Raw genomic sequence first — 13,917 nt, 5'->3', positions numbered from 1 at the left:
TTTATTCCAAATAACAGACTTTTTTTTATAGTTTTTACTTTACTTAACGATAATAACCCTGGTTAATAAACAGAATCATTTGTTAAAGATGCCCTTGAGAGTTTCCAAGCGCATCAGTATTGATTAATAAATATGCTTTTATATTTTCCAGTGAGCCGTTCTGTTGCTTTATAATAAGAGATCTTGCTGTTTTAGGAAACTATTGATCTGTTACAGTATTTAGTGTTGTTTTGCTCAGTCAAGCATAGAGCTGCTCAATCATGACGTCACTTTGTTTGGAAAATGGGTTGGGATGGCCTAATTCACCGTTCGTTTGGGAATTTCCTATGGGTTTTACAATAGCGGTTTGTGTTTTATGAGTAAAATAAGGTCTGTGGTCAACATTACTGGAAGACACTTTCATGTCTACAGTATAAATTACACACAGTCAGACCTCAAGCATGGATTTTACAGCCACTGTGTTTTAAAACTTCAGTTGCTGTATAAAACCTACACCAAATTTGTCAAGCATATAAAGTAAAAAAAACTAATTCAAGTCTGTTGAATGACTTTGTGTGATTTTTGCTGTTGAACAAAATGTCTCTAAAAGTATGTTATTCACAAACCTGATTTTACTCAGAACTCTACTAGTTCTGTTTCGAGTTTTAGGACTACAAACTGAGTATTAGGGTTTTTTTTTTTTCATAAATCATTACTATTGGTCACCCTTTACGTCTGTCTGTGGGTTTTGCAAATATTTAACCAATGAAAGTATTAAAAAGAGCTTGTGACTAAAGCTCGTAACTCCACTGGCTGCTCAAACTGTCAGTCAAACCTCATAACGTCTCTGCTTGTTTGCAATGCAATGATAAATAAAGAACTGTTTGTTTGAATAAGTACAGCATTTTCTTTACTTAAAAAACACTATATATATATAAAGGCTAATGATTATGTATTTGAGGAGCGGAGAAGAGTGTCTTAAGGCCCGTTAACACCAAGAATGATAACTATAAAGATAACGATAAATATATAGTTCTAAAAATCATTCTAAATATACAAGAATAGCTGAGTCCACACCACAGCTATAACGATAACGATATAGATAAACGATATCACTTTCAGAACAAATTTTTTCCAGCTGTTGAACGATAAAACACGGACATCCAATCAGAATCTGTTCTAATTTAAAATGGCCGACGACACTGCAGAGAAGTTAATCGCCAGAGTCCAGAAAAACCCCTTTTCAAGAATACTTTAAAGAAAAATGGATATATAATAATACGTTTATTTTATTTCGAAAACAATCGGTCATACCCTCGGAATAAATGGTGAGAAGTGTTAATGACTATGTCAGGCTAGCAAACAGTGTAACATAAAATTACCGCTAAATTCGACACCATTATCTTGCTTCCTTTGAAGTTGCAGTGAAAAACACTAGGTGTTGTTTTTATTCCACTATATTAAGTTCGTCAACTAAATTCACTGTTAGATTAGATCGATTACACTAGCTATTCACTCCAAACATAGCATGCTGAGGACATCTGCTGGTTAAAGCATGTAAATGCAACAAGAACAGTAAAAACATGTTGTACACATTTTGAACCGCAGCGCGTGAGCTTAGAATAAACAGACCATCATCGTTCGTTGGTATGGACGCAAATATAGTTATCGTTATAGTTATCTTTATAGCTATCGGGGCTTTAGTCTTGCATTTGTCCTCGTGTCACAGACACTACTGTCGTAAATAGCCTTCCTCTTTAATAACAGATTTTGTCCAAATGACTGAGCTGCAATAAGTTTTAGTTGATGAAAACGTGATGCAATGCACTTACTGACCTACTTATAGTTAGTAGAATGTCTAAAGGGGACTATTGAAGTAAAGTGTAACCCAATTGCAAACACCAGCATCCGAACACAAGATGACAGCGTTTATTGTGTATGATGGAAGAAAAAAAGAGCCTGATTGCAGCAACTTCCATTTTTATTACAGATATTTTGCTCCAGTTTCCAAGGAAGTGATGATTTTGTTCTCTTGAGCTCATGGGATGGAAACGGTGAAAAGTGCAATTCACAGGTTTGGATGAAAATTAGTAACTGTACAGTAGATTATAGTTAGGGCTGTCCTCGACTAAAGAATTTTCTGGTCGACTAGTAGTCGTTAATTTTAAGCGAAAAGTTGACTAATCAGCATGTTTAATAATAATTCATATAAATCATAATAAAGAGCCTTTAATGCCTACATAGCCTAATCAGCGTTCATGCGCAAAGCTTGCCAAAGTAATGATTATGAATGTGTCGGGGAGAAACAGCAAGGAGATTGCTTTAACGTTTTAATAATTAATTGATAAACTAGTGTTTTCTGTATTTTTGGCTGCAGTGATGAAGTTGACAATGCTGACTCCGCAGTAGTGCACGTTTCATACGGATTACATAACCTGAGAATATTTGTTTTCCATTTGAATTGGTTCATTTAAAAGTAGACATTTCGCTTTCTATAGATACACGTGAGGCAAGTTTACATGGAGTTTCGGTTCTTTTTTTTCGGCGCGCTCAAGTTCACAGAGAGAGACGGCAGAAATCGCACTGTTTGCTTTCATTATTTTACAAAAGCACAAGGTTTTGTTGTTATTGTGAGTGCACACAAATAAAAGATGTATTACTCTTATCTGTATGAGGGTCAATGATGTAACGGGTCATTTTTTTTGTCCAAAGGCCTTAATAATAAAAAACAAAACAAAGATATGACATCCAAAGTAGTACAACTAGATCTCTTTTATTGAATCCAAAAGGTTTTAATTATATTTTTCTACATATAAAGGTATTTTAAAGATTTTGAAGTGTCAAAAGGTCATTCGGTTTAACCGTCCAAAGGCCAATACAGCCATTTCATTTGTGATTAAAATATCTTAAAATGTAATAAATGTATATATTTTTTATTCTGGCATGATTTTATAACATCATATATCAACATAGTGCAAAATGATATTAAAATTATGTGTAGAAGTCGTTGCTTTGATATGAGAAAGAATGTCCGGAAAAATGAATTTCATTGATGTCATTCGGAGTAACCAATATAAAGGGACCATTTTGAATCGAGTCATGCGGTCAATATCATGTGACAGGATGTGACATCATTCAGACACCTGCAAAGGACCACATGGTCATGAAGCAAAGTAACTAACTCTCTCTTAACTATTTGAAAAATTAATGTTTTCACTTGATCATACGCATGTCCCGAAACATCAGGTCATTCGGTACAACCGCTATAAAACATGGAAAATGTAATATTTTAAAAACTTGTACTAAATATAAAATGTCCTTTTGCTAGATATCAGCCTGTTAGCATTGTTTGAAAATATCGTCATTCGGTATAACCAAAAGTGTCATTCGGTAAAACCGAAATGTTGGTTAAACCGAATGACTTTTTTGTTGACAAGTTTTGTCCGTCTTGTAAAAAATGACAAAAGCAGTGTTAATAGATCATAAAAACCACATAATCTCATTGTTAACACTTAATAAAACACTTTTAAAAACATTATTCGTCAATGACCGAGTATTTTAAGTGCAAGTGATCGCACCGGCGCCTCCATGTTAGCTGTCATGCTTTCACACTCCGCACAAACACTAGAATAGCCCACATTTTTCTAGGTTAACATTAAAGTTTTTTCCCCTGAGACTAAGCAACTAATAAAATTTTGGTCGACTAAGCCTCTTCCCGTCGACTATTAGGGGGTAGCCCTAATTATAGTAGATTATAACAAGTGCTTTCGCTCGTTGTGACTGACAGCTTCAGTCATTATTATAAAGGAAGTGCTCTTCGTTCGCTGTTATGTTTTATAACTCATTTCTCATGCTGCTATAGCTGCAGAGTTTCTGACAGCCATAATTAAATGCGGGATTGAATCTGAAAATGTATTGATTGACCATGGCAATAAATGGGGAAAAAAAATGATTAGATGCACCATTTTTTATATAAAAAAGGTGAAAAAAATCCCACAGAACTCGAACCAATAATTAACCTACCATAATTCAATTCAAGTTTTTTGTATAGCGCTTTTTACAATACATATTCAGCTTTACAACAACAACAAAAGCCCTTAAAACCATCCTTAATAATCAATGAATACACAATATGTGCAAAAGAAAGATATTCTGTCACTCTGCGTTTTCTTTTTCATTTCGTGATGCATCATGAATCTTCAGTGAAAACCTGACTGCAATAAAAGTTAATAGTTGTGAGGGGAAAAAAAGAAAAGAATTGCCTGCTGTTACTCTAAATGATGGAGTTATTTCACTGAACAAGCAACATAATGTAAGACAAACTGTACGACAGTCAGACCTTGGCAGCAAGATTCTCAATCTGCCTCGGTAGAAGTATTTTTACAGTAATATCTCCCATGCAGCCTGTTATTTACTGCCACCGTGTTAAACAACAGGGAGGCATTCGAGGAACTGGAAAACGTGCGTTATTGTTTCATTCAGTGGTCGTGTTGTGCTGAAATACAGAGAACGTTCTGGTAAGGTTCTCTCAAAGTTCTTTCAGTAACATTAATAGAATGTTTCAGTTGAACGTTTTTAAATGTTTCGGAATGTTCAGAGAACATTCAAAAGTAACATTTCCATGATGTTTGAAGAATGATACAAATGGGACTTTCGCTTTACGTTTGCAAAACGTTTTTAAGACATTTTAAAAAAAGAAGCTGGACGTTTTAAACATTCAGAGAAAACTTAGAACATTTGTGTGAGCTGCTCTCTCTACTAAAACACCAGCGTTTAATCACTGGCAAAACGGTCTGTTGACAAAACAAAGCACACCATGTGGATAGAGGTGGAAACGGGGTCTGTTCAGGTCAGGCTCGCTCGTCCATTGGCCACGTTCACCCTGAAAACTGTACTGTACAAACATTCGGTCAATCAGTGTTGACGTTAGAGGGGAGACCGCCTTCCACACGCTCACCCAGAGACGCTTAGATCAAACCGAATCCTAATTCAGCGTTTGATCATGTCGAGCGCGTTCTCAATAGAAGAAGAAAGAAGATCAGACAGGCTCTGAGCATCTAAAGCTCTCGAAACGTAAAACTGGAGCACAGCGATGACGTTTTTAACCAGCTAAAAGAGCAGAACATTCCAGGAGGTCAATGAAACAAAGAGCGCACAGATTTGCTTTGTGTTTACCTCTTTTGACCTGGTTTTTGGTCAGAGCTCAAGTGGTTTTCATCATGCAGAAATGTACTTGAGCTGTTTTCATACTTGCGATTGGTTTCGCTTGTTTTCACAGGTTCAGTTGCGCTCTTTTCTCATTGTCTTGAGTCATAACTTCACAAACTATAAAAGTGCTTCCATGCTGTCGCGAACACATGTCTCTAATGTGATCGTATTCAGTACAGAAGGGAAGGTTCGTGTTATTTTCTGAAAATACTTGCTGTGTTTGAACTGTACTTCGCGATATGGATTGGTGCATTTATCAAGATGCAGTTTGGAAACGACTGTCTTCACATACATGTATTGAGAAGCACTTATCAATAAAACAAGATAAAAGTTTTTTGATAAAAAGGTTTAACATTTGAAAATGAAGAAATTAAAGACAGCCATGAATATTAGCATTCCAATTTTACAGTTGTAATGTAAAATACAATTATTATTATTTTTTTTTTTTTTTTTACAGTGAAATATTACAATAGTAATATTTAGAAAATTATAGAAAATAGAAAATTAATATCCAAAATGGCATTTTCAGTTTATGGCTGAAAGAGAAAATGGCCAAACATAATATACATTATTTGGATAATTGGTAAAAAAAAAAAAAAAAAATCTATTAAATCTGATTCTGTTGCATAGAACTGAATAAAGAATAAAATATTGATATTTAATATTAATATATTTTCTGTCCAATTTTGGTGTTACTTTTTTATTTTATTTGCTTGTATCTTTTTTTTAAATTCAGTATCAATAAAATGATTAAATTTCTTTAAAAAAAATCTAATATTAATACAATTATACAAAAAAAGCTAATTTAAAATAACAAATAAATAATTTCTAAAAAGCATTTTTGGTTTCGGTTTTCGGTGCATCCAGAATTTTCAGTTTCAGCTTCCGCTTAGAATTTCCATTTCAGTGCATCCCTAGTAATTTTGTTATCATTTATGATTTTTTATATATGTATTGATAATAAAATTTATTATTATTTTATAGCCATATTTTTGATATAATCACGAAATATTGGCCAAATTATGCAGCCCTACAAACAAGCAAACCAAACTTGGATTTTTTAAATCAATTCTTATTTAGTCATTTTTATTTTTTATTTAGTAGTAGTAGTAATAATACATATATATTTTTACAGTGAAATATTAGAAATAGTATTATTTCTTATTTTGTTTTTATTTAGTCATTTTAATTTTTTACTTAGTAGTAGTAATAATTCATATATACAATATAATTACCTATAATTATAATATTTATGAGTACAATAACTATATATTTGTTAGTGAACACAAAAGCATTGAAATATTTTTTCTTTTTACATCTCTTTTTTTTTTCCCTCCATCACCACATCCCGTAGAATGTGTCATTTTCTTTCCAAACATAGTATTCAACTTCAGGCACCTCCGTAATAATAATAATAATTATTATTATTATTATTATGAATATGATTATTATCACATTTTTTTCTTATTTAGTCATTTTTATTTTTTATTTAGTAGTAATAATAATAATTATTATTATTATCATTGTTATTATTCTATAACCATATTGATATATAATCACAAAATTGTGGCCAAATTCTGCAGCCCTACAAACAAGCACAGCAAACTTGGATTTTTTAATCACATTTTTGTTCTTATTTAGTCACTTTTATTTTTTATTTAACAGTATTATTAGTAATAAAAATATTTATATAAAAAAAAATATTATTATTTCATAGCCATATTGATATATAATCACAATATTGTGGCCAAATTGTGTAGCCCTACAAACAAGCACAGCAAACTTGGATTTTTTAATCACATTATAAACTGCAATCACATTTTTTTTATCAGAAAAATCACTATTAAAATTGTACAGCCCACTAAATTAAATTCAAAAGTGCTTCATATGATCTGTGAGCAAATAATAGTGAGTTTAAACCCATTATTTTGACACAACAATTAGCCAGGCTGGTTATGGTCCGGTTAGCTCCTGCTGGTAGATGTTGTAACTACAACATGAAGGGGGAAAATGTATTCTGACAAAATCATTTATGTAAGCAGCAAATGTTTCTGTGAAAGCTTGTTTCGGAATAGAAAAATAAAAAAAGACTTTATATCTCACAATTCTGACTTTTTCCCTTGCAAATCAGAAGTATGTTTCATTATATTATATGAATCATAATACTTATTTTAAAGGCTTTTACTGATTAATATGTCTCTGTCTGTTTTCAGCTCCGGAGTAAAGATGGCAGAATGCAAGTTTCAGGATGAATGCTAACGAATAGCTGCTTTCAGGTATCGTTAATCTCATTAGTGCACACCTGTGTACACTCACTACATCTGCATCACTGCTGGATCTGACGTCCATCGAGAGTGGACCATGTGATCCATGCAGCGCATCAGTGTAATTAGCAATGCTTAATGACAAGACTCATTTGGGACACCAAATTTAACTTCCAAAACTTCAAAGTTGTCCTCGTTTGGCTTTTCAGACTCCAGTGTGTCATATTTACGCTTAACAGAGTAAAAATGGGGTTTGGAATTATTAGACAGACGTCAGATGGCGGTTTATTTATTTATCTGGGAAGCGCAGCACATCCGACTGGCCTTGATTTTCGTCACTTGCACAGAAATGTTTTAAAGTTTGTGCGCACAAAAAGTTCCCCTAATGGTAATTTGAGTAATATCTGACATTTAAAGCAAGCATGTCCAGATGGTCATGAAATATGGATTATATCAGTGTCTCCGAAGGGATTTCCATGTTAGCGTTAGTATAACGCGCATCTGTGAACGCTTGTCTTTGCTTACAGCGTGAGACCGTTCACTAATCACGCTAACGAACTAGCCTGCAGGTTATAAATGCCGTTTTAAATGAACGTTTGAGAGCAGCGTGTTAATCGTACAACCTTTATGTCTGTTTATCGCTCACTTTGTTTGACGTAGATCTGTTTACCTTCATTATGTTCATGTATGTTTTGATTTATTAGATCAAATATTAACCCTGTAAAGCCTGACATATGACATCATGGAGCAGTTTATTGACAAAATATTGCTTATTGTTGAGTCTTATATTTGATACATCAGTCTTACATAGTCTGATATAGTGAGAAAATGGAGGAAAAAAAACAGTTCAGTTTTATTCAGAGGCCCAAAGTGAGCAAAAATATGCAATTTGGTGCAGGTGCTGATATTTATATGGACCAAAAATGAAATTCTGATGCTTGTAATGTAACAGTAAAGAACATAAAATGTGTATAAATATCAATATCTGCCAATAATAAGTCTTTGTAAGATATATTTAAATGCTTAGTTTTATGATCAAAGCTCTGTAGTTTTAATATATATATATACCGATAACCGATAATTCTTTATATTTGAAAGCCGATAACCGATATATTGGCCGATAAATCTAAATACAAATTTTTATATTATTTTTGACAGCCTGATTACAAAAACAAAAGTCTCACTATTAAAAGCCATGTCCCAAACACACAATTACACGCTTTTATTTTATATCTTATAATTTTATGTAGCCTATATGACAGATTTGCACATGTTGCACTTAACTGTATTTACTGTATGATATTTAAACCCACTATGAGACTTGTGGAGGATAAAAAATAATAATAATACACTATAAAATAATGCAAATAAAATAAGTGCAAATTAATATACTTATTATAGGAAAAATGTATGTTGTACTGTTCAGAAGTTTGAAGTCGGTAAGATTTATTAAAAGAGTCTCTTCTGCTCACCAAAGCTGCACTTATTTAATCAAAATACAGTAAAAATTGTGAAATATTTTTACAGTTTAAAATGACTGTTTTCTATGTGAATATATAGTAAAGTGTAATTTATTCCTGTGATCAAAGCTGAATTTTCAGCATCATTACTCCAGTCTTCAGTGTCACATGATCCTTCAGAAATCATTCTGATATAATGATTTGCTGCTCAAGAAACATTTATGATTATTATCAATGTTGAAAACAGTCATATTTTTATGGAAACTGTGATACATTTTATTTCTCAGGATTCTTTGAAGAACAGAAAGATTATTATTTGAGAGTAACACGTCTTTACTGTCACTTTTGATGAATTTAATGCATCCTTGATGAATAAAAGTATTCATTTCTTTCTTACTGACCCCAAGGTTTTGAAAAGTACTCTATACACAGATCAGTTTAGCATCTAGCAGGCGAACGACAGAAAACTGACTGTACGAAGAAAAGCATGTGCATTTTTCAAAGGTCACCAGGTTTAATCAGGAATGACCCTGTTTGTATTTTGTCTCCTGACGCTCGGCAAACGTCTGCTCGATCTGCTCGAATTCATCCTCGGCCAAAGAGAGCTTCTGTGAGTTTCTCCTGAAACGAATGTAAATGCGAGTCCTCTGCTAACTTTGAAGAGCGGCGCTATTATTAGCATGGAAGGCAAATGAGGACAGTCAGCGCGTCCATGTTTCTGTTCACATGATGAAAGGAGAGTCTCTCCTCAGACTAATGATTTGAGTCACGACTCGTGCGTTTGTAAGGAGGTCAGGCTCACTCACAGCGCATTTCTACCAAACTAGTGATTTTAATTTATCGTCGGTCCACATTACTTCGTTACAAAGGCTGCAGATAACGTATTTACCGGACGAGCAGAACAGAAGTGCTTTTGTGAGAGGGCCGTGTTTGTTTGTTTGTCATGAAGCGTGATTTTAACCTCAGGAATCCCAGCGTTACATGATGTTTTTGAGGGTTTTTATACAAACAACAGTTCGATTCAGGATCATAACCATCATGGACATTGTGTTTGTCCCAATGTTTAGTATAAAAGTCTGTCCATATATGTGTTTTTCAATTATTGATTCTTGAACTTGCACTTTTTTTTCTTAGATATGTGGTTGCAAGTTTGTTTCAGGTTCATTGAAAATCACATTTCTTTCTATAGCGCTTTATACGATACAGCTTCACGGTAATAAACAGGAAAATAACAGAATCAATAATGCAAACTTCATCAAATATGAGACGAGTTTGATTAAAGCAGCTCTACTGAAGACAGTGTCATTGTTCAGATCAGCTCAATGTTGATTCTATTCAGTTCAATAACAGGCAATCTTGCAAAGTTCATCAATTATTAAACAGATTCAATTCAGTTTGATGTTGATTCAATTCAGTTCAATAACAGTGTCCATGTTGCAAAAAGTTAATCAATAATTAAACATTCAATTCAGTTCAATGTTGATTCAATTCAGTTCAATAACAGTGTCAATGTTGCAAAGTTCATCAATTAAACAGATTCAATTCAGTTCAATGTTGATTCAGTTCAATAACAGTGTCAATGTTGCAGTTCATCAGTTATTAAACAGATTCAATTCAGTTCAATGTTGATTCAGTTCAGTTCAATAACAGTGCAAGTTGCAAAATTCATCAATTATGAAACTAATTAAATTCAGTTCATTGTTTATTCAGTTCAGTTCAATAACAGTGTCCATGTTGCAAAGTTCATCAAGTATTAAACATTCAATTCAGTTCAATGTTAATTCAATTCAGTTCAATAATAGTGTCAATATAGCAAATTTAATCAATTATTAAACAGATTAAATTCAGTTCAATAACAGTACCAATGTTGCAAAGTTCATCAATTATTAAACAAATTCAATTCTGTTCAATAATAGTGTCAATGTAGCAAATTTAATCAATTAAACAGATTAAATTCAGTTCAATGTTGATTCAGTTCAGTTCAATAACAGTGTCAATGTTGCAGTTCATCAATTATTAAACAGATTCAATTCATTTAAATGTTGATTCAATTCAGTTCAATAATAGTGTCAATATAGCATATTTAATCAATTATTAAACAGATTCAATTCAGTTCAATAATAGTGCCAGTGTTGCAAAGTTCATCAATTATTAAACATTCAATTCAGTTCAATAAATGTTAATGTAGAAAATTTAATCAATAATTAAACAGATTCAATCCAGTTCAATGTTGTTTCAATTCAGTTCAATAAGTGTCAATGTTGCAGTTCATCAATTATTAAACAGATTCAATTCAGTTCATTGTGATTTCATTCAGTTTAATAACAGTATCAGTTGCAAAATTCATTGATTAAGAAAATAATTAAATTCATTTAAATGTTGATTTCAGTTCAATAACAGGCAATGTTGCAAAATTGATCAATTATTAAACAGATTTAATTCAATTCAATGTTGATTCAGTTCAGTTCAATAACAGGCAATGTTGCAAAATTGATCAATTATTAAACAGATTCAATTCAGTTCAATGTGATTCAATTCAGTTCAATAACAGTGTCAATGTTGCAGTGCATCAATTATTAAACAGATTCAATTCAGTTCAATGTTGATTCAATTCAGTTCAATAACTGTCTTTTGCAAAATTGATCAATTATTAAAGAGATTTAATTCAATTCAATGTTGATTCAGTTCAGTTCAATAACAGTGTCAGTTGCAAAATTAATAAATTATTAAACTAATTCAATTCATTTAAATGTTGATTCAGCTCAGTTAAATATCAGTGTAAGTTGCAAAATTCATCAATTATTAAACAGATTCATTTCAGTTCACTGTGATTCAGTTCAGTTCAATAACAGTGTCAATGTTGCAGAATTCATCATTTTTTAAACAAATTCAATTTCAGCTCTAAAGCAGCTCTACAGAAGACAATAGTGTCATTATTGTAAACTAATTTAGTTTGTTTTTATTGAAAAAAATATACAAAATATCAGTCCATATTGAGTCTAAATATTTCTTTTTCTTCTTTTTTTAACTTCTGGTACTGTTTCATGACATACTCTATAAAACAATGTTTCAGGCAGTAGCAATTATACTCATCTATGAATTGTAGGGGTAAAATACAATGCCATAATTAACAGAATCCCAAGTAGTTTATTAATAACCTTAGAAAAATGCAGAACAATTTGAAAATGTTTGATTTATACCTATCAGTTTCCAACTTAATATCCGTCCGAGTGAATTGCAGTGTGCGTTTAGAACGATGTTATTGTTTGCTGTGAAACCCTTGGCTTTCAGTTTGACATCTGATCTTTAGACCTGAAGGCTTTAGAGAGGTAAATAACAGATCTGTGGCGTTCTGACGGTCTTTAATAAGGATTAACCTCGAAGGCAAAAACACATACTGTGTGAAGAATCTGTGTTTAGTGAAACGCTTCTGTTTTTAGCTTCTCTTCTTACGTGAAGCACAATATTGCTCATTAGGACTGGGTGATATATTGAATATTTAGGATATATTTAGTATTATTATTATTATTTTCTAATATATACCAATTTAACCAACATCATAGTGATGTTAATGCTCTTTTTTCTTCTGTAAAGACTACAGCAATGGCTGTGACACGATGTGTCAAAACCTGTAAGTCTTAATATTAATTATGATATACATTTTGTTTTTTAGCATTGCTACTAATATATTTTGATTGCAATGGCAATTTGGTTTAAATGATGGTTCATTTGATTGAAGATCAAAACATTGGGCTGTAATTTTTAACCATATCACTCATTATAAAGTTGCTTTCCCAATCAGGAAAACGTGTTTACTGGCATTCCCTGTGTGTGTGCTTCATCCCGGGGATCGTGCTTTGATCGGGTGTTCCAACAGGACACAAATGGTTCTTTGTCAACAAGAAGAGAGGCCCCTCTGAGTCTTATCTGAGAGCCGAGAGAATCATGTTAGAGAAGCAAACAACCTCACACAAACCCACCCAGAGACCCTCAGGGCACGGCGGAGGCCATCCGTATTCCTATAATACATGTCAAAACATTGAGCAACCGCGGCCTCGGATAGCCTTCGCCTTTACAAACCACTAGAGTCAGTAAATGAAGCGTATATACACGCATATATGTAGTATACTAGAATGCCATGATGTACATTTACAAATACTGTATACTTGAAAGTTTAAATAATTTATCATGATATAACACATGAAATTTATTACAGTGTACATACAATATATCTACGATAATTAGATTTTCCCACACTATACACTGTAAAAATGATTTTTCGAAGATTATTGGAGCACGTTTGACAAGAAAATACTATTTTTTTATACTATTTTAAATACTATTTATCTCTATATTTTTTATGCTTCAAAATTGCACGTTTAATTCAATTTGTTACCTTCATTTTTTATAATTATTTGTGAAATGTACTAATAATTTCTCAGTGAAAATTGTTTCAAAATAAATTCTACACCAATTTTTTTCAGTGTAGTGTTGATTGAATGTCATGAAAAAAAATGCTCCAATACAAAAACATAAATTAATTTTCTTTATTATATATATATATATATGTGTGTGTGTGTGTGTTGAAGTGTGTTATGGACATGTTCTTGTCTGATTTTGTGAGATTCACCCTTAAATAATTTGATTATCTTTTAAAGTCTTTTAATTTTAATAGTTCATTCAACTAATTTAATTATTCATTTCTGAATTCAGTTAATTTCTTATAACAGAATTGATCATTTTAACCTGTTTGTGAAACATAAATTGGACACCAGTGTTATTTTAGTATCTTTGAGATACCTTTTATTAATAATATTATTATTTGTATTTTTGGTTTTATATTAACTTCAGTTAAAGTTTTAGCCATTTTGTTGTGTGTGTTTGTCATTTTTATTAGTCTTTGTCTGGTTTTTATTCATTTTTTTCTTTTGTTTTAGTTATTTCCGTACATCAAGTTAAACTAAATGAAAGTGAGAAATGTTAGTTCTATAACAACCCTTTTGGAC

The 13,917-nt window shown here is 32.1% G+C and overlaps 1 long non-coding RNA gene across 1 annotated transcript in view; it reads left to right on the top strand.

Annotated features, from left to right (window-relative positions):
- LOC127501978 (uncharacterized) overlaps window positions 1-13,917 on the top strand; it is a 38,578-nt gene that overhangs the window by 19,539 nt on the left and 5,122 nt on the right. Inside the window, exon 2 of the long non-coding RNA XR_007926744.1 lies at window positions 7,401-7,463. This is a non-coding gene — a long non-coding RNA (uncharacterized LOC127501978). The remainder of the gene's footprint in view (window positions 1-7,400; window positions 7,464-13,917) is intronic.

This window comes from Ctenopharyngodon idella, chromosome 20 (genome assembly GCF_019924925.1).
Source record: "Ctenopharyngodon idella isolate HZGC_01 chromosome 20, HZGC01, whole genome shotgun sequence".
NCBI lineage: Eukaryota > Metazoa > Chordata > Actinopteri > Cypriniformes > Xenocyprididae > Ctenopharyngodon > Ctenopharyngodon idella.
The sequence above is the reverse complement of the archived record's forward strand: the minus strand, read 5'-3'. Positions and strand labels throughout refer to the sequence as shown.